Source organism: Globicephala melas, chromosome 5 (genome assembly GCF_963455315.2).
Source record: "Globicephala melas chromosome 5, mGloMel1.2, whole genome shotgun sequence".
Lineage (NCBI taxonomy): Eukaryota > Metazoa > Chordata > Mammalia > Artiodactyla > Delphinidae > Globicephala > Globicephala melas.
This window is the reverse complement of record NC_083318.1, coordinates 177759-201199: the sequence shown is the minus strand read 5'-3', so window position 1 is coordinate 201199 and position 23441 is coordinate 177759. Positions and strand designations below refer to the sequence as shown.

General features: G+C 57.7%; 1 protein-coding gene across 3 annotated transcripts in view; it reads right to left on the bottom strand.

The window, feature by feature from the left end:
* Positions 1 to 16585, bottom strand: part of PCGF3 (polycomb group ring finger 3) — a 54749-nt gene extending 38164 nt beyond the window's left edge. Inside the window, exons 1-3 of one of the 3 annotated variants that reach the window (XM_060298833.1) lie at positions 16394 to 16585; positions 1163 to 1312; positions 674 to 826 (exon numbers count right to left, since the gene is read on the bottom strand). The gene's annotated coding sequence lies outside the window, so the exon portion shown is untranslated. The remainder of the gene's footprint in view (positions 1 to 673; positions 827 to 1162; positions 1313 to 16393) is intronic. The other 2 variants (XM_060298832.1, XM_060298834.1) reach the window with 2 other exon arrangements.
* Positions 16586 to 23441: the final 6856 nt, after the last annotated feature.

Sequence of the window (23441 nt, the reverse complement as noted above, 5' to 3'; positions counted from 1 at the left end):
CGCCCCAGGACAACTGCAGTGACCACTCGCTTAGGAATCCTCAGGGGGTGGTCAGCAGCAGCGAGACTTCGCCAAGGAAGTGAAGGTTCCTAAAGGCTCCAAGCGTCTCCCCACCAAACACTCATCAGCCCCAAGGGAGGGCGGGACCCTCAGAGGAGAAACCCCTAGAGGTCCCCGACTGGGTGACCAGGTGACACCCAGGTGAGGACCGGCCAACCATCACACGGAGAAGGACACAGCACCCCTGGCAGGACTCCTGCCAGAGGGTCCCCCACCCCGAGTCCCCAGGGGAGAGGTCACTCTGCAATGCCATCAGGGTCGTAAAAGCTAAGGCCAGACAGGGGGCCAGGCTGTCCAGGCGCAGCGCCTGCCAAGGGGCCTGGGCAGCCAGCTCTGCCCACACGGGGCCTCCATGCCGGCCCCAGGCACACAAGTAGCTGCCGTCGTGAGGGGCCAACGCTCACGGTCACCACCGCCGCGGTACGGTCCCCAGGCCTCCCTGCACAGCATCCGACACCCAACACCAGACACCAGGTGGGCGCCCATCCAGACAGAGAAGGATGGCGGCTCGAGGCTCTGGGTCCCGTGCTCCCCTGCCAACTGCGGGGCCCAGGCAGTAGCTCGGACACTTCCTGGGACAGCAGGCCCGCCCGGAGAAGGCCGCATCTCCCACCTCCTTGCGAGGCCGTCTGTCCCCTCCTGCTGCCTCTGCATCGGACGCTTCCGGCTACGGGTGCAACGCGGTCACTCCTCGTCCGCCGTGCCCTCCGCGCTCTGGCTCGTCACGTCTGTGCCTGCCTTGTGTCTCTCGCTGTCTTTCCATTTTCTAGCACAGAAACGGGACCTGCTATTCAATTTCGTGTCATTTATGTGACGCACACAGCCCTGTAATTACAGTCTTGCTAGAAGTTTTAGATGAGTCCCACGTAGCAAACAGTGGGACAGAGTCGATCAGAAACGTTAATCAAGAGGAAACTTGAATATGTGTAAATAACTGTGCCCTGATCCGCTCTGGAGCTGCCCCACGTTAAATTTTAAAGGCGTTACAAGGCACTGACCTTTTCTGTGGCTACAACAGACTCGTAAGGTGTAATTCAAGGTAAATGTAATCAATTCACATGCACTGAAAGGAGAGGAAGATCGAAGTTTACGCCGCATTTACCTGTACACACAGCCGGATCCTCCGCTACATTCTGAAGCCTGTGGAGACACACGGGACGAGGCGTCACCCACACGTGCCGTCCACACAGAGCCTGGCTCCCCGGACCCGCAGCTTCGGCGGCTCAGGTAAACAGGTCTCTTCCTTTACCTGCTTAAAACAACCAAAAGAAAAACAAGCCTGGCTGACAGTAAAGGCACGGGCCACGGAGACAGGGGCAGGTCTGGGTGGCAGCCTGGTGGCACCGAGGCCCAGGGCTGCTGGGAGCTGGGGGCATGCAGCGGCTGCACCACGTGCTCTGGGGACCACGACAGCAGGACAAGGGCCCTGGAAAGCTCCTGGGGAGGCGGTGGGCTTCAGGGTGACCTAGTGGGAGGCTGGGCCTCAGGGACGCCGGCGAGAGCGAACCGTGTTATTTAATTTCTGTGATGCTGTTCGCATCTCACGCCCTGTGAAGGAGTCCCCCGGGCCGCTCACTCAGTGACCCGGAACGAGGACGCCCACAGGCTCGAGCCGGGCTCTGGGGCCAGCACGGACAACAGACAAACCAGCGCGTGGGGATGGAGCGGGCCCGTGCAGGCTCGCGTGGGGCCTTGGGGCCTCAGCCAGGTGAGCACAGGCAAGCACAGGTGAGGGGCTAGGACGAGTGGCAGGCCAACCAAGGGGCAGCGGAAGGGCGGCACTGAATCGGTAGCACAAGGCCCCTGGAAGGACCTGGCCTCAACTCGGGGCAACGGGAGCTGCGGGACCAGAGAGCCGCCAGTTGCTCTCGGGGGTCTGAGGGGTGGGGTGGCTGGGCGTCCAGAACCTCGGTGGACCCCCCCTCGTCTGCCCATGCCCCCCCTCCTCATGGAAGCCCGAGGTCTCCCCACCCATCGGGGGGAAGGGGGCAGGGCCCGGGGGCTGCTCCCTTCTGAAAAGCAGGGGTGGAAAGCACCAGGGCCCCGAAACCACGAGAGACACCTGGGACAAGAGGCCTGATACTCAAGTGATTCGTATCACACCCAACTTATAGCACTTTTACTCTCCAAGTTTTCCCATAACTGCATGCTTTAGTAACTAGTCTTTAAAGCTCAATTAACTTTTACAAGAAAAAGGAAGAAAGGGAGGAAGTGGGTCAGTTACTCAGGGAGATTAAAAGGCACTTACAAGAGAACACAGAGGAGACCCGAACGTGGGTGCAGACCAGGACCCCTGTGGGGTGCAGAGCAGGACCCCTGTGGGGTGAGACCAGAGCCCCTGTGGGGTGAGACCAGAGCCCCTGTGGGGTGCAGAGCAGAGCCCCTGTGGGGTGAGACCAGAGCCCCTGTGGGGTGCAGAGCAGAGCCCCTGTGGGGTGAGACCAGAGCCCCTGTGGGGTGCAGAGCAGAGCCCCTGTGGGGTGAGACCAGAGCCCCTGTGGGGTGAGACCAGAGCCCCTGTGGGGTGCAGAGCAGAGCCCGTGAGGCTGGAAACTGCTCCACCTGCCATCCACACGGCGGCCACCGAGCCCTTGAACTCTGGCCAAGTGTGAGCGCAGCACCTCAGTGTACTCAGTTTGATTTAATCTCGGTGTGGCCAGCTACACAGTTATAGACGCTTGACATGAGTTCTTAGACAGCAGCGAACAAAAAAGACACAAATCCCTAGAGCCCACATTCTCATGGAGGAAGACAGACAATAAATAATAAATGCCACGAGCAGGTCCATTATTTAGATGTCAAAGGTGACAAACACGACCAACCAGAGCGGGGAAAGGGGGTCGGGAGAACAGGGTGGCTGGGAATATTTCACTGAGAAGGTGACATCTGAGTAATAATATAACATCATGAACAACTTCATGCCAATCGAGTTGAAAGTTCATAAGAAATGGATAAATTCCTAGAAAAATAACTCAGCAGAATTGAGGCAAGCAGAAACAGAACCTGCAGAGTTAGTTCTAAGGAAGCTGGCCCAGGCCGGTTTTACCAAACCTGTGGGAGCCCCCCTCCCACGCAGACCCGCCCAGAGAATCCTTGAGACAGATTCCCGACTCTTGCGTGAGGCCTACACAACACACACCGGAGTGGAACGGGGGACAGACCAAGTGACAATCGTGACACGTCCTCCGGGGTGTGCAGGAGGGCCACCCCAGAATACGAGGGACTCGTGTAAGAAGCGGATGGAATTCATGACAAAAGCTAAAAGGAGGGAAACGATAAGATCCTCCCATAGACGCACAGAAATCACTTGATGAAACTCATTATCCATTCATGATTTTCAAACAACTCTCAGCAACTAAGAATAGAGGTAACTGTCCACACCTGGTAAAAGCTCTCCATTTAAGAGCCACTAACACACACACCCACTAGATGTGCCTGACGTTCACAGCTCTTCCCAGCAGCCGCCCGTGGGGAGCAGCGCGGCTGAGCGTCCCGAGTCCTCTGGACGCGGCCTACGGCAGAAAGTCAGCACCCCTGGGGGCTCGTGACTGGCCAGGCGCTCCAGGACACCAACGCTCCAGGAGGCCTGGCCTCCCCCGAGGGGCCCCAACACTGCCAGGTGGCCTCTTCCCACCTCCCCACCCCCCCTGCACCCCCGCAGCACCCGCTTTCCAAGGGGACCCTTCTCCCTCCTACCTGGGGATAGAATATCAGCTTCCACACCCCGTTCTCTGGTCTCCAGGCTGATCCAGTCCCCACTCTGCTTCTCGAGGGCTCTGACGGTCCCAGCAAGCCCTTCTCATTCCAGAAACTTCCATACCTCCCTCCCGACAGGACCCCCTCGACAGGACCCACCCACCTGCTCAGACCTCTCCCTCCCGTCTTCCGTCCCCTACCCCACAGATGTGCTCTCGACAAGTTTCCGGTGACGAGGACAGCGCCAACGCCCCCAATCTCCAAGGCCACTGCCCACCCTGCAGCCCAGCTGACCCCTCTCATGTGGCCCCTGACACGGGGGAAGCAGCAGGTCATGGAGACCAACCCCAGCCCGACACTGCAGAAGGGCCAGGCCGCGCTCCCCACACCCTCAGGCTCACCCCGGGTGCCGGGGGCATTTGCGCCTGCGAGAAGAGGCCCTGCCTTCCTGTCCACTCACCTCGGATCACTGCCCACCCCGTCGGCCCTGCTCCCGCCCCCGCCCCTGACTCCACAGCATGTTTGAGGGGTCTTCCCTGCACCGCTGCCCTTGTATTACACCTACGTTATCCCTTTCGTCCTCTAGGGAAATGCACTGGGTTTGTTTTGCAGCATAAATGCATTTACTAATCACAATCTGGAATTCTTTACTGAATGTAATTAAGGAGAAAGCCCTACAACCCTAACCACCCAACATTTACTGCTGTTCCTAGTGTAACAGTGCACTTCCCTCCAATACTTTTAACACACACACACCCTCATTCTCACTCAAATGCATCCTCAGACCCTCGTGACGCACGAATAAAATGCGAGCACGCGCTGGCACTCAGCACGGGGCACGGTCCGGGGTCTCCAACTGTGGCCATGCCACATGTGACCGGGGGGCCCCTCGGCCCCTCCCAGAGGCGCTGGCCTCAGCCAGTCCCATCCCCTTCCCCTCAGGACCCCCGGAGAAAGAACTGCCTCCCCACACAAGCCCACCTCGGTCATGCTTCCCGCCATTCACATATCTTATGAGAACCTTAACATTTTCTATTTATTTGGGGGTTAGTGTTGCTAAGTTATACTTTCCTAGGAAACGGGTCATCAAATTTATTGGCAAAGAATTGCTCACAGTAGCCTGTAAACTCATTAAACAGCTGCACTGCGGAACGTCTGACAAATAACAACAGCACGTACTTTAAAGGACCGCCTGGGCCCTGACTCTGGAAGCTGTGTGAACGGGGCAAGCCGCCGTCCTGAGACTCGCCGAGCGGCCGCATGGACGGCGCGTGGACGGTGGCTCACTCCTTCTGTCTGAGCGGCGCCTGCCCTGACGCCCGGCCCCTCGCCCACAGCGGCAACCTGCCTGCATCCCTCGGGGCTGTGGGGACGAGGCTGCCGCGAGCGCTGTGGCCGCGGCTCTGTGCAGGCGGCCGTTCCGGGGACACGCCCACTGTGGAGGCCACCTGTGCCCGGAGGGCCGTTCTCCCCGCCTCGCCCCAACACCACATCCTCCGCGGCCTTCTGCGCCCGTGGCCCCGCCCTGGATGATGCCGTGGCTCCTGGCCGGACGGCCCCCTCAACCACGGCGCCGCCGATCCCTTCTCCACAGAGAAGCCTGAGCAGCCTTAGAAACACAAACCAGACACACACCCCTGAATAAACCAACCGAAGGAACCCGACTGCTGACAAGGGGTGCCCTCCCTCCACGTTCCGCCCTGACCACGTCGGTGTCCGCGACGGCGCCTGTCCAAGTCGGCTCCATTCCCCTTGGCCTTGCCCACCCCTCAGCTGTGTACGTGCTGCTCCCTGGCAGCCTGACACTGCATCCTCAGGGCGGCCACCAGAGACCCCAAGACTCCCGGAGAGGCCACCCAAGCCCCAGTCCTAACCCGCTCGCTGTCCTGTCCCCACGCTGTCACCACCCTCGGTGTCTGTGCCGGCGCCCCCGGCAGGGCCGAGGCCGTGTCCTCAGCACGGGGCACCACGTCCAGCAGGGCGCCCGCCCCAGAGCCGGTGCCCAGGAAGTAAGACCTGTCCAGTCAGCCGGCACCCAAGCACTCTGGGAAACCTTCTCCTCCTCCTTTCACCAAACTGCCGGCCTCTGCTCCCCGCCGACACCCTCTTCTCAAGACCAGCCGCTCCGCGCGGACACTGTGCTCAGCTCTGCCCCCGACTGCACCCAGGCGAGCTGGACAGGCCACCCCGGTGCCCCGGGCGGGTGCACGAGAGGAGCCCCGCTCTGTCGGGCCCCCCGAGGCCCTTTGCCTGGCCGACCCGGCCCCACGGCCTCACTGCTCCCTGCGGCCCCGGCGGCCTCGCTCACCAGGCGAGCCCACACCCATGACGGTGCCTGGCACACAGTGGGTTGCGGGACTCACACTCTGGTAGCAGCGCTGGGTCTGAGCAAGGCCTGAAAGGTGGACGGCCCCGCAGGGCTCTGTGCTCACACCTGCCCCGCTCCCGTGCCGTCCGTGCCGGGCCACACTGACCCCAACACGGCTCGAGGGGTCCCCGGTGAGAAATCCTGCAAAGGCTCGGGGAAAGCTTCAGCCTCCGGTGGCCCGCGAGGCCCCAAGGCCACCTTCCTCCACGATGGCCACGGTGGACCCCCTTGGGGGTCTAGAACATTCTAAGTGCAGTCCCTCCTCGGGGTCCTCGCATTACTGTACTCTCTGCTGGGACGTTCTCTCTCCGACGGTCACCCCCAATAAGCCTCTGCTCCAGTGCCACCTCCCTAGCGAGCTTTCTGAGGCCACCCTGTTTAAGGTCCATGCCCACCGGCACAGGACTCTGAGCTACCACCCGCCACACCTGTAACTTACTGATTCTGTATCACCCACCTCCCTAGACTACAGAGTCAGCCATGTGACCAGCAACACTGAAAATTCAACAGGACTGTATGATAACGTTGAGAAAATCCTGGGGCCTCCCTGGTGGTCCAGCGGGTACGACTCCGCACTCCCAATGCAGGGGGCCCGGGTTCGATTCCTGGTCAGGGAACTAGATCCCGCGTGCCACAACTACGAGTTCGCGTGCTGCAACGAAAAAGACCTGGCGCAGCCAAATAAATAAATAAATATATTTTTTAAGTTGAGAAAATCTTTCCAAAGGGTAGAAAAGACAGGAAAGAGAAGGGATGCAACATCCAACCAACAGGTGTTTCAGAAAAAGAAACCAGAAGGGCCTTGACGCCCAGTCTCACGCTTACTCCTCAGGCTGGGTGGTGAGGACCCGCGTATCCCTGTGTCTCCACCATGCTCGTTTACAGGCAGCATTTCATGACTTGGAAGAAGTGATTCGAGTATTTCCCCAGCTGGAAGAATCAGACGGCAAGGGACCAAGTGCCGATCCATATCCAAACAGGTCCCCGCGTCTGAAGCCGTCAGGGGCGCCAGGAAGGATCCTAAAGGTTCCGGGGAAAGGAGGTGCCCCACGCAGGGCAGGAGTCAGCCAGCACCAGACTCTTCACCTGCACCGAACTCTACGGGGCAAAGCGGTGACTCTTTCCAAGGTCCAAAGACAGACAACTTTAAGGTAGATTCTACATCCAGCCGAACTACCGACCAGGTGCGAACTTTCAGAGGTCTCAGGAAACGCGCTCAAACACTGCTTCAAAACACGCCCTTGAACACGTGTTACGTGCCAACAGGCGCTCGCATGTCAGCACAGGTGCAGTGATGAGCAGGCTGGGCCGCTCTGACTGGGACCGAGTGCAACCACGTGGACGGATGTCCCAACTTTGACCCCGGGGGGCAGGGCACCGTGCAGACAGGGCGAGGGACCCCGCACGCCCAGCACCAGCCCTCTAGACAGGACGGGGGTGAAGACGGGGGGCCAAGGAGGGTGCGGGGATCAGGCCCAGCCCTCGAGAACCTGGGCCAGGACAGTAACGTCAGACAAAGTGAGGCCAAAGGGAAGGTGCAGTTAGAACGTAGCCTGAAACAGACTGTATTTGCATAATCACATCGATTTCCCACTCAGATCCAAGCTTTGGAGAACCACGAAAAATGCCACGAAAGGACTGGGGGACCCCAAGTTTCCACTGGCAGGCAGCTGGCTGCAGACGCTACTCCACAGCAGACACGGGGCCCCTTCATGAAAAAACCACGGTTGGAACCACAGACCTGGGCCGGGATCCCCACAGGGTCTCAGAACTGCGCGGCAACTCGACTCCTTGTCACCCCCCCACTTCCCGCGTCTGAACTAGGACAGTTGCACCTGCTGGCATGTCTGCCCTGTGGTGCTATGGGGCGGGCACAGCGCCCACCTCGCTGGTTCACAGCTGCACCAGACAGGTGGTCCAGGGGATGAGAGTCTGCGGAACCTTGGAAGGGAGGGGCAAGTGTGGTTTGCACTTGGGGGATATGAAATTTAGGGGGGCCAGAGGGGAGACTATGGTAGGCAGAATTCTGAGAGGCCCCAGGATTCTGGGCCCCGGTGTACACACACCTCTGGCCTTACTATCCCACATACTGCTGTAAAGGGGTTTTTGAAGATGTAATCGAGGTCTCAAATCAGCTGACCTTAACACAGGGCGGGTATCCAGTGGCCTGACCAAATTGCATGGTCTTTCAAAGCAGAGTTTTCTCCAGCTGGTGGCAGAAGAGAAGGTCAGAGGGATGAGCCCTGCTGACCTGGCAGAAAGCAACATGGTCTGTCAACTGCCCATGGCCCCCTGGGCAAAAAACGGGGGTGCCTCTAGGAGCTGAGGGCAGTCCCCAGCGGTGAGTCCCAGACAAGAGCTGCAGCTTGGCCCGCACACTGACTTCAGCCTCTGAGGCCCTGAGCAGAAGAGTCAGCCACACCCGGCTGCACTCCTGACCGTGGAACTGTGACTAATAACTGGGTGTCCTCTTAAGCCACTAAGTTTGTGGCAATTTGCTTTCCAGCAATAGAAAACGAAGACAATAGCGTTTAGAGAAATGGACGATGCTGGCAGAAGTCCCAAGCATGTAAAATACAGAGTCACCACCAACTCTGGAAATATTCTCACTAGGCAAGTGTTCTCCCAATTCTAGAGACCAGAATCAGGTTAACAAACACATGGAAGCAGCGGGAGTCCCCTGGTATGGACTGAATTGTGCCCCCAAAATTCATGTGTTGAAGCCCTAACCCCCATCTCCAAACATGGGGCCTTTGGGAGGTTGAGATTCAGGACAGTGGGGCCAGGATGGGATTGGTGCCCTGAGAGGAAGGGCTCAGCAGGCTCCCTGTGTGCCTGTGAGGACACAGCAAGAAGGTGCGTCTGCAGGCCAGGATGCGGGTCCTCACCAGGAACCAAACCCACTTGGTAGTACCCTGAGCTTGGACCCCAGCCTCCAGGACTGTGAGAAATAAATGCCTGCTGTTTAAACCACCCTGTGAAGGACTTCCCTGGTGGCCCAGTGGTTAAGAATCCGTCTGCCAATGCAGGGGACATGGGTTTGAGCCCTGGTCTGAGAAGATCCCACATTCTGCGGAGCAACTAAGCCCGTGCGCCGCCAACTACTGAGCCTGCGCTCTAGAGCCCACAAGCCATGACTACGGAGCCTGCACTCTAGAGCCCACGTGCCACAACTACTGAGCCCATGTGCCGCAACTACTGAGCCCGTGCGCCACAACTACTGAGCCCGCGAGCCACAACTACTGAGCCCACGAGCCACAACTACTGAGCCCGTGCACCACAACTACTGAGCCTGCGCTCTAGAGCCCGTGAGCCACAACTACTGAGCCCATGCACCACAACTACTGAAGCCCGCGCATAGCAACGAAGAGCCAATGCAGCCAAAAATAAATAAATAAATAAATTAAAACAACAGAAACCAGCCCGCGACGCTCTGTCCCGCAGCCACGCTGAGGCACGCTCTCCGGGCCCCTTCAGTGAAACGCCAGGGAAACCCGTCTGCCTCCAGCAGCTCCCAGCTCCAGCGTGCAGAAGGCAGTTTCTCTGCGATAGCAGAAGCCCTATTTCCTGTAACAAGTTCAAAAAATTTCTACCCACTAAACCTTTTACATATATATATATTTTTTTTTAAATAAATTTATTTATTTATGTTTGGCTGTGCTGGGTCTTCATTGCTGTGCGCGGGCTTTCTCTAGTTGTGGTGAGTGGGGGCTACTCTTTGTTGTGGTGCGCAGGCTTCTCATTGCAGTGGCTTCTCTTGTTGCGGAACATGGGCTCTAGGCACGCGGGCTTCAGTAGTTGTGGCACGCGGGCTCTTGAGCACAGGCTCAGTAGTTGTGGTGCACAGTCACAGAAGATGTGGTGCACAGGCTCAGTAGTTGTGGCACGCGGGCTCTAGAGCGCAGGCTCTGTAGTTGTGGCACATGCGCTTAGTTGCTCCGTGGCATGTGGGACTTTCCCGAACCAGGGCTCGAACGCGTGTCCCCTGCATGGCAGGCAGATTCTTAACCACTGGGCCACCAGGGAAGCCCTAAACCTTTTATAAAGTCTGCTAAGAGCAACAAAGCGGACTGGAGTGGGATTCACCACCATGTGCCCGCAAGAAGTGATGCAGCGGCTCCAGGACGCCTCCCCGTCAGACACACATGGAGGCGGCTGATGGATTCACCCTCTTGCAAGAGCGAGGGCAGCTCTCCAGCACGAAGGCACGACTCCCCTGGGCTCCCCAACAGTCTCTGCTCCCTGGGGACTCAGCCCAGCCCACAGGGCCCTGGGAACCGAGGCAGCGCTGGCCGAGCGGTGCCACAACCTGGCGGCACGGCACGAAGCACAACAGTGCCTGAGAAGCCAGCTCAACCCAGAGCCTGGCCCAGCCTCCGGCTCACCCCCTGTAGTCCACGGAGTCAACAGGACAACAGACGAAGGTGGACGACACCGTAAGTGAAGAATCAGAAAAACTCAGATGTGACAGATGGCCTGGGAAAGTCGATGCTGTATGGGGAAAGTGGGGAGCCTGAAATGAAAGACACTACAGGGGGCGTGACCCCCAGTGCCCCACGGGGAACTGCGGCTGGTTCAGGGAAAACGCCCTGGGAGACACTGTTGAGACACCGGGGAGGGTTGAAATTAGCCCGTATGTGGGTAAGCGTCTACTTCTCAGGTGTGGCCGTGACATTACAGCCGTGCGCAGACCATCCTCTTACTAGGACCTCCGCGCTCTGAATTACCTACGGAACGTGGCAGCTGGTTTGCAGCTCCTTTCAGATGATTCAACGATAAATACGTATTTAAAAAAAGAGATAAGCAAAACATAAGTAACTGCTGGATCTAGGGGAAGGCAGAAGAGTGCTCATTGGCTAATTCTTCTGGTTTTTCTCCACTGTGTTTTTTTTCTCAAACACTTCAGTAAAAAAGAGGAAATTACTTGAGAAGAAAAGAGGCTAACCCTCCTCTGCTCCTCACTACCTGTGACCGTGCCCTGTGCCTGCCTGTCCTCGCCAGGCACGTGCGGGTGAGCAGAGAGCAGCCTGGGGTGACTTTAAGGTCGAAGGTGTTGGGATTTCCCTGATGGCCCAGTGGGTAAGACCCCGCGCTCCCAATGCAGAGGTCCCAGGTTCAACCCCTGGTCAGGAAACTAGATCCCACAACTAGAAGATCCCACATGCCGCAATTAAGACTCGGCACAGCCAAATAAATATTAAAAAAAAAAAAGACTGAAGGTGTTAATACACAGAACACCTTCAGAACAGGGCCACAAAAGGGAACAACGTCAGCTTTTAGTCATTCTTCATTGAGCACCTATTACAGGCCAGGCCCTGCTAAGAATCAGCAAATACAGCAGCTGACACGACCCACACAGGTCAAGAGGTCTGTGGACAGCTTTCCACTGTTCGCTTATTTTGTGTTAAACAACTGGAATTTGCTGTTAGTGTTGCAAAGTCCAGCAAATATTGATGCATTTGCCCCCCAAAAAAAATTCCAGTTAACCTCAACTCTCTAAATTCACCTAAGCATTGTAAGTTCTCTTCAAAAAAAAACCCAGTGAACCTAACAATTGGTTTTTAAGGACAATATTTTCTAGTGAGTTTTAGTTCTTCTCAATGGAGGGTTTTGCTTAATTTAATGGACAATTCTGAAGCAATGCTCCCGCCTTAACCCTCTCATCACATGTTAAGTGTTTCATTATTGTCGTCTGGGCCTTCATATAATTCAGTGCTGTAGGGAGAAACATGCAGATTAGAAAAGACAGTCTATGTTTATTTTTTAAATAAATAAATAAATTTATTTATTTATTTATTTTTGGCTGTGTTGGGTTTCTGTTGCTGCACGCAGGCTTTCTCTAGTTGCGGCGAGCAGGGGTTACTCTTCATTGATGTGCGCGGGCTTCTCGTTGCGGTGGCTTCTCTTGTTGCAGAGCACGGGCTCTAGGCATGCAGGCTTCAGTAGTTGTGGCCTGCGGGCTCCGTAGTTGTGGCTCGTGGGCTCTAGAGCACAGCCTCAGTAGTTGTGGCGCACGGGCTTAGCTGCTCCACAGCATGTGGGATCTTTCCGGACCAGGGCTCGAACCCGTATCCCCTGCATTGGCAGGCAGATTCTTAACCACTGTGCCACCAGGGAAGTCCCTCTAGTTATTTTTAAAAAGTCACTTTTTAAAATTCAATGAAAAACTATCAACTTGTAGAGCTGAAGAACAGTTCCATTTTTTGACACACAATGAATTGTGCAGCATTTTTGCAATAGTGATGGCAAATATCAGAAAGGTAGTAAGAAACCGTCCCCAAACCTCAACATATTTCAATAGAGAAGAAAATTACATTTTCAAATTCGATTCTGACCATTAACCAAATAAAGCTCCAATGAAGTAACAAATCCTGCCACTTAGTAGATTAAAGAGTAACAGTACAGACCAAAACAAACCTCGCTTTATAATCCAAAGCAAACAACCCAAATAAATAATTCCAATCACTGGCAAAGGGCCCTGCCTCACCCCAGCAGGGTGGAAACCTGGCAGGTCCACAGAGCAGGGTGGCAGGGGGGGACAGCTCCCTCCATGTGGTGACAAGTTCTCGAGGGAGCCTCCCATGCGGGCCCTGCACAGGTGCCCTTCACAGCCCTGTGCTGCAGCGCCACCCCAAGCGCCACAAAGTCCAAGCACCGGGGAGGAGAAGCCACAGGGCTGAGCACAAGAGGCCCTTGCACACAGGTTCCTGGAGCATCCTTCCCTACAAAGGTCAAATAAAAACATTTTGGGATCTCACATCTTAAAAACGTCTTACAAATGTCAGTTGATCATTTCTGGAGGAAAATAATTAGCAGGAATAAAATGAAGCTCTAGAAACAACTAAAATCGCTGTACTTGAAGCTTCCAAGAACTCTGTATCACCGACACATACACACCTACAATTTAATTGTATGTGGGAAGCGGGGGAGCTTATGGCTTGCTACAGCTGTTCTAAGTTAATTCCTAAAAAGCTTTCTTATTTGTAATTTCTCTCCTGTCATGCGTAAGCTCCGGCGTCATCCCATCATCACAATGGTGACATCAGAGCAACCTGTGTAACTAAAGAGACAGCTGAGCTGCTGCAACCTTGGGCTGAGCACACAGCTCTACACAATTCTGTTCATTCACCTGCAGGGCACTTCTCAGGCACAGGCCCTTCAGGAGCTAACACCACCTGATCAATGCCAGGCATTAGGATGGCCCAAACCCACCCCGCCCAGGAAGCACACCCTTGTGGAGTTCCTCCTCCTTAAGCGTGGGCTGGGCCTGATGACTAGGTTCTAACAAAGGATATGGCAAAAGGCATGGGATATCACTGCCAAGATTAGGTCATGAAGACTGTGGCCTCCTGCTTGCTCCCTTGTCCTGTCGCTGGCCCTTGAGCTGCCCCACAGATGTCTCCAGCCAGCAGCCTGGAAGCAAATCCTCCCCAGATGAACCTCCAGACAAGACCACAGCGCCGGTGGGCACCCTGACGGCAGCCTTGTGAGACCCTGGGCCCAGCTAAGCTGTGCCTGGACTCCTGACCCACAGACACTGTGACATCATAACTGGTACTGTTTTAAGGCACTACACTTTGGGGTAATTTGCGGGACAGTAATATATAAATAATACAACCATCCAGCACTATCACACCTTCAGAAATCCAAAAATGGGAAAATAAAGAGCCTAACCAAACCTGAATGCCCAGTTTTACAAGTCTTTCCCAAAGCTTCACAAAGCAAATTAAGTTTTTTAAAAAGCAAAGTACATGTTAAAAAAAAAAAAAAAAAACCCACAGGGACTTCCCTGGTGGTCCAGTAGTTAAGAATCCGCCTTCCAATGCAGGGGACGCTGGTTCGATCCCTGTTGGGGAACTAAGATCCCACATGCTGCGGGGCAACTAAGCCCACACGAGCCCAAGAGCCCGCGGGCCACAACTACGCAGAAGCCCGCGCACCGCAACGAAAGATCCCGCGTGCCGCAACTAAGACATGCCGCGACTAAGACATGCCGCAACTAAGACCCGAGGCAGCCAAATAAATTAAAAAAACAAACAAACAAAAAAACACAAACACACAGAAAAAGCAAGCACTGAGTAACAAGGTCGCAAGTGTGGTTACATTTGACAAATCAAAATAGGCTGGACTATTCAGGGGCTCCATGCGCTTAAGCTTAGTTACAGTGAAATGTTACACTGAAAATGCAAAGGGGTTTCTCCTAAGTAATCAACAAGTGAAGTTATGGCACAAAATGAAATACTGAACTGACCACTTCAAGCATCTCCCTTGGGAAGTTTAGAGTCGTGCCTCACCCTAACACAGGTCGACCTTTCTGAAAGCACTCCCGCCTTTCGTCCACGCAATGAATGTGCTGCACGCCCACCCCATGCCAGGGAACCAGTGCCTGCCTGGGCTTTCCATCCTCTCAAACTCCTCCAACATTATCCTACTGGACACACTCTGGAGCCCTTCCCCAGCCAAAGGGCAGCACTTCTCCATCCCCACTTCCAAATTAAAGGACAACACAGGCAAGATCTAAATGAAGTCTGCTTCGAAGGTTTCAGAGAAGCAAAGCTCCCATCCCAAGGTCCTTTCCTGGAGCGCAGGAGGTGCCTGATGGCTCACCTGACACGCACTGGGCCGTCTGGCTCCAAACCCTTCCCGCAGCCCACACTCCCAGCTTGGACCCCACCCCTCCTGGAAATTCCTGGACACAGAAAACACCTCCAGACCTTGAGAATGGGACTCTTTTGGTAACACCACTGGAGGGAGGGGAGGACAGGAGTGGTTGAAGGTGCCTGACACTGACCACAGGGCCCAGGTAAGGAAAGGATGGAAGCCCTGGAGCAGGGACTGGGAGAACAGGGTAGGGGACAGCTTTCTGGGTCTGGGGAGGGGCAAAGCACTGGCCTGGGGCACGGAGCCAGTGGGGACTATGAGCCCCCACCCCCACCCCCACTTGAGTCCCCAGAGCTGGGAGGATGGGCCTCAACCCTGCCTACCCCCAGGGCCCAGCCCAGGCAGCATCTGCTGAAGGTCGGAAGGTTTGTGAGGCCCAGGTGCTCAGGGGCCTCACGGAGAGGGCTGGTTTGCACCTGTGGGGCTCATCAGGATCCCTGATGCTCCAGAGCCTTTATAGAAGCCAGGTCCAGCTGAGTGGGCTGGGTAGATTCTGGGCACCTCTGGAACCTGCCCCAGGGCCCAATCCCCTGGGGGTCCAGCCTGAGGTCCCGGCGCCCCTTACATACCACCCTTGGGGTCTGAGTGCTTCTCAGGGACTCATTCAAGAGCCTTGGCCTCCCTGGGGACCTGACTCCAAGTTCCAGCTCTTATCACGGCTGTGGCCCTCTCTGAGCGCCAGCCTTCTTCACGGCTGCCCCAACGTCCGACTCTCCTACGTGACCTACCTGGGTCATCCCTGGAGCCTGTCACAAGGCAAGAGCCCTTCACATGGCACAGTCCCAGGGTCATGGCCTCCTGGGAAAGAGGGGCTGTCCCAGGGTCCCAGAGGTGCTCACAGGATGCTTCCAGAATTCTGGTCCTACTGGGGGCCAGTCCAGGGGTCCAGACCTCCCCAGGTGACCCATCCTAACGTCCAGGCCTCCTCAGTGACTTGTCCCAGTGTCCCAGCTGTTCCTGGGTCCTGGCCCTGCTCGGTGACCTGTCTCGGGTCCAGCTCTCTCTGATTCCTGCTTAGTCTTAAGGTTCCAGCCCTCCTCCGTGACCCATAGTGAGGCTGGACCCTCCTCCATGACCCATATCAGGGTTGGGCTCTCCTAGGTGATCTGTCTCAGGGTACAGTGAGTGCTTCCTAGTCCTTTTCTTGTTGGGTCCCGGGGTCCAGCCCTCCCCGGTGACCCGTCCTGGGGTCTGGTCCTCCATGGTCCCTCCGCGGTGGCCATTCCTGGGGTCCGGTCCTCCCTGGTCACTCCGCGGTGGCCCGTCCTGGGGTCCGGTCCTCCCTGGTCACTCCGCGGTGACCCGTCCTGAGGTCCGGTCCTCCCTGGTCCCTCCCCGTCCTGGGGTCCGGTCCTCTCTGGTCCCTCCCCGGTGACCCGTCCTGGGGTCCAGTCCTCCCTGGTCCCTCCCCGAAGACCGGTCCCGAGGTCGGGCCCTGCCCGGGGTCCCGGCCCCGCCGAACGGAGTCGGGGATCCGCAGGCCGGGCCGACGAGGGCGCAGGGGCGCGGGCCGGGGTTCGGAGCCTTCCGGGCCCGGACACGGACCGAGGCCGCGGCCTGTGTAGCGAGCGCCGCGGGCCAGGCCGGGCGGGGCGCGGACTCACTGACCTGCCGTCTCAGCTGCGGGCGAGCGGGGCGCACGCGGGGGCCGCGCCGGGAGAGGGAGGGGGCGCCGCTCCCTCCGGGTCCCCCCCAAGAGCAGGAGAAAAAAATCCGTCCGGAGTTTAAAACAAAGAGGCGGAAATGCCCGAGCAGAGCCGAGCGCAGAGTCGGGGGCGCCGCTCTTGGAGCATGCGCGTTGCGCGGACCGGCTCCCACCCGGCAGCCGGGGCAGGGGCGGGGCCTGGAGTCGGTGGGTCCCGGGGCGGGGGCCAGGGCGTGGTCAGAGGGCGCAGGCGCGTCCGGGCTGGGCTGGGCCCTGGGACCTGGAGAGGCGAGGGGGCCAGCGGCGGGACCTAGGAGGGGGCGTGGTCAGAAGGTGTGGGTGGGGACAGGGGGCGGGGTCAGAGGGAGAGGGACCTAGAGAGCCCCGGGGCCGGCTCTGAGCGGAGGCCCGTGAGGGGTCGGGGAGGCGGGGCCAGAGGTGGGGCGGGGCCTCGAGGAGGTGTAGGGCGATCCCTGGCCTGGGGGCGGGGCCGAGGCGGGGACGGGGCGTGGTCGGCTGGCGCTGCGCCAGGAGGGGGAGCGGCTTGCGGAACCCTGGAACCTGCAGGCAGCTGGCGCTCCGGGACCAGGGGTTTCCTCCGAGGGAGGCGGTCTTGCTCTTGCATTCCTGTTCTTCCTGGGAGCTAGCACCAGGCAAGAGCGGGGGCGCCTCAGACAGGGAACCTGCCTCCCGGGCTCCCGGACAGTAGACAACAAGGCTGACCCCACAGCTCGTCCCTGTTTCCGGCTTTCCGCAGGCCCCGCCCTGGAGCTGTAAGCAGTGACCGTGACGTCCACGCCCTCGTAGGGTCCGCACTGCGAGGGGGGGCGGGAATAACAGAGGAGAACGTAAATGCGGTGTCCTGTGGGAAACAAGCCGGGTGGGGGAGGCAGTGGGTGTCCGGAGTTGGTTACATAGAGTGAATGGGCACGGAAGGGACGCAGGGAGCGAGCCCTGCAAGTGTCTGGGGATGGGGCCGGTTCACAGGCAGTAAGTCCAGCCAGCCTCAGGCCCCGAAGTAGGAGGGGGTTGTGGAGGATGCTTTCCAGAGACCAGCCCCAAAGCTAGAGGGCACAGAGAGGCTGGAGATGAGGTCAGATGCGAGGTGCCTGGGCTGTCTGAGCAGAGGACTGTGGGCACGGGACTGGCGTCCCGCTGCCTTGTGTCTGCGGGGGCGAGGCTGGAGCAGGAGGCAGCGCAGGGGTGCCAGGGCGCTACACCTGGTGGTGCCCTGGAGGGCGGGAAGGGTGGGACTGCTGAGAGGAGGCAGGGGTGGGCAGCTGCTGACCACCTGGGGAGGTGATGTCGCTAGACCCCCAACTGGGACTGCTGTGAGGCTGGGGGCTGCAGGAGTGCAGTGTGAGCTTGCAGTGTCTGGAGATGATGAGCTGGTCAAGGGAGCGAGTGAGGGATGGGGGACCAAGCCCCCTGCAGCCCTCCCGGTGGAGAAACCCGGGAGTCCAGGAGGAGTCAGTGAGAAAGACCCAGATGGAGCAGACTGGGGAAGAGGACCCCAGGGGTGAGTGATGTACATTTGGCTGCTGGAGGGATGAGGGTAGTGAGGCCCCTCCGGGGCCATGGCCAGTGCAGTGTGGAGGCATTGTTGGGGTGAAAACAGATTGCTCAAAGGAGGAGGGCAAATATAAGACAACTTTTCAAGGTTGTAGATGGAAGCCACAAATGGGGCTCGGAGGCCAGGAGGAGAAGACAGTTTGCTATTTGGGCTGGAGCCCTGGTGACCTCAGTGGTGCTGACTGGGTACAGGGGGAGAATGACCACGCTGCATGAGCTGAGGTCCCCACCTAGGACTGGGGACTGGATGCAGGGGGCAGTTGGTAGCCCTTCACGTTGGGGGGGAGGGGAAGACCCTGATGCATGGTCTCTTCTAGCTGCTTCTGTTTTCCAGTACAATGGGAGCTCAGGTGACCCAGGTCGGAAGTGGAGGCGCAGGGGACAGCAGAGTGGGAGCAGCCCTAGGCTGAGGGCAAAGTGGCCCCAGGAAGTCACCTGACAACCCTGTGACACCGTGGCCACCGGTCTGCAAATGGGGCAGAGCCAGGAGCAGGCGTGTGAGGCGTGGCAACGGTTCCAGATTCGTTCCAGGCCTAGGGCCTCTTGCTGGGGATGCACACCAGACATCTGTGCTGCCCGCCTGTTTCCCTAGGTGACCTCATCAGTGACAACACCCCAGACCTTGACCCTGAACTCTGGGCTCCGGTGTCCAGCTGCCTGACCACATCTCTGCTGGGATATCTCTAGGGAACTCAGGCTCTGATGTCAGAAGGTCAACCCCTGGCCTTCCCACAGCCCCATGGCAGGGCTCCTTCCTGCCTGCTGAGCCGAGGCACCGGGGTCCTTGCCTCCAAGCTCTACTGACGTGGGCTGTCAGTAGACCCCTCAGAATCTGCCACGGCACCCCCACCCCCACCCCCCCGGCCCAAGGCCAAGCACCTCCCCCAGCTGGAGAATCAGCTCAGCACTGGCCTTCTGCTTCTGTCCTTGGGCCCCAAATCTATTCTTAACGTGAAAGAGTAACTCTCATAACACATTAGCCAAGGAATGTCCCTCCTCTGCCCGAAACCGTCCAGGGGCCTCGCTCAGAGCAAAAGCGTAAGAGTGGAGGTGACGGGGGCCCAAGGACACCTGGGATGATGGAAATGTGTGTTGTGTTGGTGGTGGTGACAAGCTCCTGACTGTGTACATGCGTCAGAACTCACTGAAGTCTACAGGTGACCTTGTGTGGATATACCCCATAGGGCGGAACGAAAAGAAGGAGCCAGAAACCAGGACAGAAGCAGTGAGAGGTGACCCCACCCCACCACGCCCACGCCTCCCCTTTCCCCAGAGGGCGAGCGGTCCTCGCTCCTCTGCCTCCTAGCCACCCCCGGGGGCCTCCTCCCTGCCCCTCTCCGATGGACCTGTGTCTCCTTCCCCTCTGGTGGGCCATTCCGGGGAGGCTGCCCATCTGAACAACAGAACAGAACAAACAGGCTCTCTCTTGACCTAGAGCTGCTCTGCTCGTCTTTGCATATAGCACGACTCCTCAGAAGTGCTGTCTACACTCGCCCGCCCCAATTTCCCTCCCTGTTTCATCTCTTAACCCTGCAGCCTTCTGCCTTCCCCCAGGAAAATGCTCTGGTCCAGGTCTCCCCAGGTTTTGTGGACTGCCTCCATCGTCATCTCTGCCCCTCCGCGCTGCTCTCTTCTCCTGGAAACACGTTCCCCTTGGCCCACTGCCCCGTGTTCTGCCCCCGAGCCGGCCTCCCCTCCTCTCCCTGCAGCCGCTCCTGGCCAGCGCTCTCACTGGCGTCTGTGCACCGCTGTGTCCCTCAGTGGACTGCACATGGTGAACTTGCCCGTCTCAGCCCACGGCGTGCCATCTTTTCTGCTGCTGGGCCACAAACATTTGGACTCATGCCTGATTTCTCTCTTTCTGTTTTCCCACAGCCAGTTCATGGGGAAGTCCTCTCAGCTCTATCTTCAAACCTGCCTAATGCAGCCGTGGCGCTCAGCCTCTGCAGCGGCTGCTGCCCCGGCCCGAGCCCACCTGTCCCGTCTGGGTTGGTGTCACAGCCTCCGCCCCCGACCCCCGGTCTCTCGCGGACAGGGCAGCCAGTGGGCCACCCCCTCAACGCCTGGGTCAGCATGCAGCACGCCTCTGCTCAGCAGCCCAGCAGCTGCTCCACGTCCCGAGGTCCTGCCTTGGGCCTGGGCCCTGCCCCGGCTCTGGCCTGGCGTCCACGGCCCTCCTGGACATGCCGGGCCCTCGCACCTCACGGCCACGGCTGAGCTGCTCCCAGGCCTGGGTGGCGCTCCCTGGCCGCCCACATGGCTCCTCCCGCACTCAGGCCTGTGCTCAGATATCTCCTGAGGCCTCTCTTGACCAATCTGGCAACAAACCCCAGCGCTTGACCGCCTCCCTTGTTGGCAAGACTCTCATCTCATGTATTGTTGGTGGGAACAGAGGGGAGATGGACAATATCCAGCAAAATGATGTGGGCATTTATCCTTTGCCCAGCAATCACCAAGTAGGAATTTATCCCAAAGATACACTGGCAAAAATGCAGAAGATTCATGAATGAGGCTACTAATTGCAACATAATTTGTAATAGAAAAAACTGGAACGGTCCACGTGGCATCAGGTGCAAGTCCTTAATAAACCACTGACCCTCCACACAGGGGCTTGCAGCTGTAAAAGGAGCGCCAGACGCCTGTACATGCCGTCATGGGGTCTCCTCCAGGACGGTGTCCAGGGCACACCACTAAGATGGGCAAGATGGAGAAAAGGGTATTCAGCCCCTGCCACCGCATACCCAGAATGCGGGGTTCCTACTATGCATTCCACGTACCTGCCTGTGTTAGAAATCCACGTGGCTTCCATGAAGGTGGTGCCAGGAGCAGGACTTACGTCTCCCCGGACCCCTCATAAAGCACAGAGGGGGACGCAGCAGCGCAGCAAGGCAGGTGGCCAACACTGACCCCAAAGCTCCACGACAAGCAGGTGGCTACGGCCTCCGGCCTCCGCTGCCTGAGGTCAGCCTGTGTGTGGAGGGTCTGAGCTCACCCTCCCACCGGAAGCAGCTAAACGCTGGACCGCATCAGGCAGTGCAGGCCGTGACTCCCGACAGAGAGGGACAAATGGAGCAAGCCAACGACCAGAGGCCAAAGTGCTGGAGGCTGCAGGGCGGGGGGCCAGAGGGGAGGGCCTGTCCGGAGGGCGCTCCAGAGCTGGGCAGAGGGTGCCAAGTCCAGGCCGAGCCCTGATAGGGATGTGCGTGGAGGAAGCTGCCCGGGGCTACGTAGAACCCCTGAGAGGCGCCAGGAGAGACGCTCTGGGAGGTCACAGAGGGCTGGGCGTGTCCTGCCAGCCCAGGAGCCGTGGGGGCCAGGCACCAGGCCGGAAGATCACCGCCTCAGCAGAAAGACAGCCCCCGTCAGCCTGCTGAGGAAACGCATGGAAGGGACCAAGTGTGTCCAGGAACCCCACCTCAGCCAGGACAAAGCGTGAGGGGGAGGCACTCGACAAGGACGGTGCCCCGCGTCTGGGGTCCAGTCCCACTCACCGGGCGAGCAGAGGAGGGACCTGCGACTCGCAGTGGGGGCGGAAGTCAGTCACTGAGGCAGACGCACTGCTGACGCTAATGCCAGAACCGGTCGAACAGGCGTTAAAACGGTTCCTGTAACTCTATCCCACGTGTTCAAAGGCCGGGAAGATGGCTGGGCACGCCTGGACGTGGGTCAAGACACGAACAAGGCCACAGGAAGCAAAGGCGCTGCACAGGCTGCCGTGGCCAGGAGCCAGGAGCCAAATGCGGGCCACTAAGCATCAAAGAGAATAAGAGCGGCAGCAGGTTAAAATACACCAGATGTGTTTAAACCACAAATACATATGCTGCTTAAAAACCCAACATGGTGTTGCTGTAGGGCTCTGAGGAACCAACTCGTCATTTTCAAACCTGGTAGATGATGGGAGAAAACCCATCATCCACCTGGCCTTGTATACAGACCGCATCGCAGGGTAACCAAAGACGTGATGAGGGATCCGTTTTCTTTGTGAATATTCCAGCTAATACATGAAGAAGAAATATAGAGTTAATGGGCTTCCCTGGTGGTGCAGTGGTTAAGAATCCACCTGCCAATGCAGGGGACATGGTTCGAGCCCTGGTCCGGGAAGATCCCACATGCCACGGAGCAACTAAGCCCATGCGCCACAACTACTGAGCCCGTGTGCTGCAGCTACTGAGCTCGCGTGCTGCAACTACTGAAGCCCGTGCACCTAGAGCCCATGCTCCGCAACAAGAGAAGCCACCGCAATGAGAAGCCCACACACAGCAAGGAAGAGTAGTCCCCGCTCGCCGCAACTAGAGAGAGCCCGCACACAGCAACAAAGACCCAATGCAGCCAAAAATAAAATAAATAAAAAATTTAAAATACTGCCATTTCACAGTCCTAATGGTAATGCCAACCCAAAAGGGAGATGGTCAGACATGCATGCCTTCTGCTCAAAGGCCGCACCAAAAAGCCGAACCTGAATCCAAGTACAGCCAATGCTCTGTGCTTCACCCCACACCATTCCCCGTGAGCGCCCTCAAGTGGCCAGCACAGTCTGCTCAGTCTCTCCAGCAAGTGGCGGGGGGAAGCCCCCGTGGCCACACAGGCGAGGAAGAGGCGCTGCCTGGGTCAGCCCCCGACGGTGGGCTGGCAGCGGGGGTGCTCCTCTGGGGCCACGTTGTGCACCCCTCCAGCACCGGGAGGGGTCCAGCCCCCTTCCTGCAAGCTGCCCTGTTGATGTGCCTCTGTGTCTGGTGTTTCCTCCCTGCCTGTGTCTCACTTCTCACTCTCTCCTGCTTCCTAAAATCATCTCCTGAGAGCAGCTCCTGACCCAGGTCTTTATTGGAGAGCAGCTTCTGACCCAGGCACCCCGGCAGGAGGGAGGCAGCTCGGGAAGCTCGGAAGCTGCCGCGTGAGAGGCTCCGCTTCTTCCAAGAACAACTTGCGAGGGACTGAAAAGATACAGCGAGGGAAACTAGAGATGGAGAAGGAGGTGAGCGTAGACCAATGGCTGGTTTGTATCGTGAATCAAACAAACTGAACTAAATCAAACTAAACACACATGCATCAGTTGGAGCGACTGGACGCTGCAGCGGTACTTGATGGTCAGTGTTCCAGATGTAATCATGGAATTATGGTTATCTTTATCTTATCCTTATCTTTCAGAGATAGACACTAAAATATCTAGGGATGGAAATGATATGGTGTCTGAGTAATTTCTCAGAATAATTCGGAGGAGTAGAGGTGGGGAGGAATCCGGAGAAAGCAAGATTGGCCACAAGCTGACGTAACTGGAGCTGAGTGATATATTCACGTGTGTTTATTATACAATTCTCTCTCCCTTTGTGTTTGTTTCCATTATAAAAACTTTAAGAGTTGCAAGCACATTCACTGCTGGCCCTCTCTGCTCTTTTTCTGAAGTGCTCACCACCTTTGGGCGCAGTACAGACTCTGTCTTCT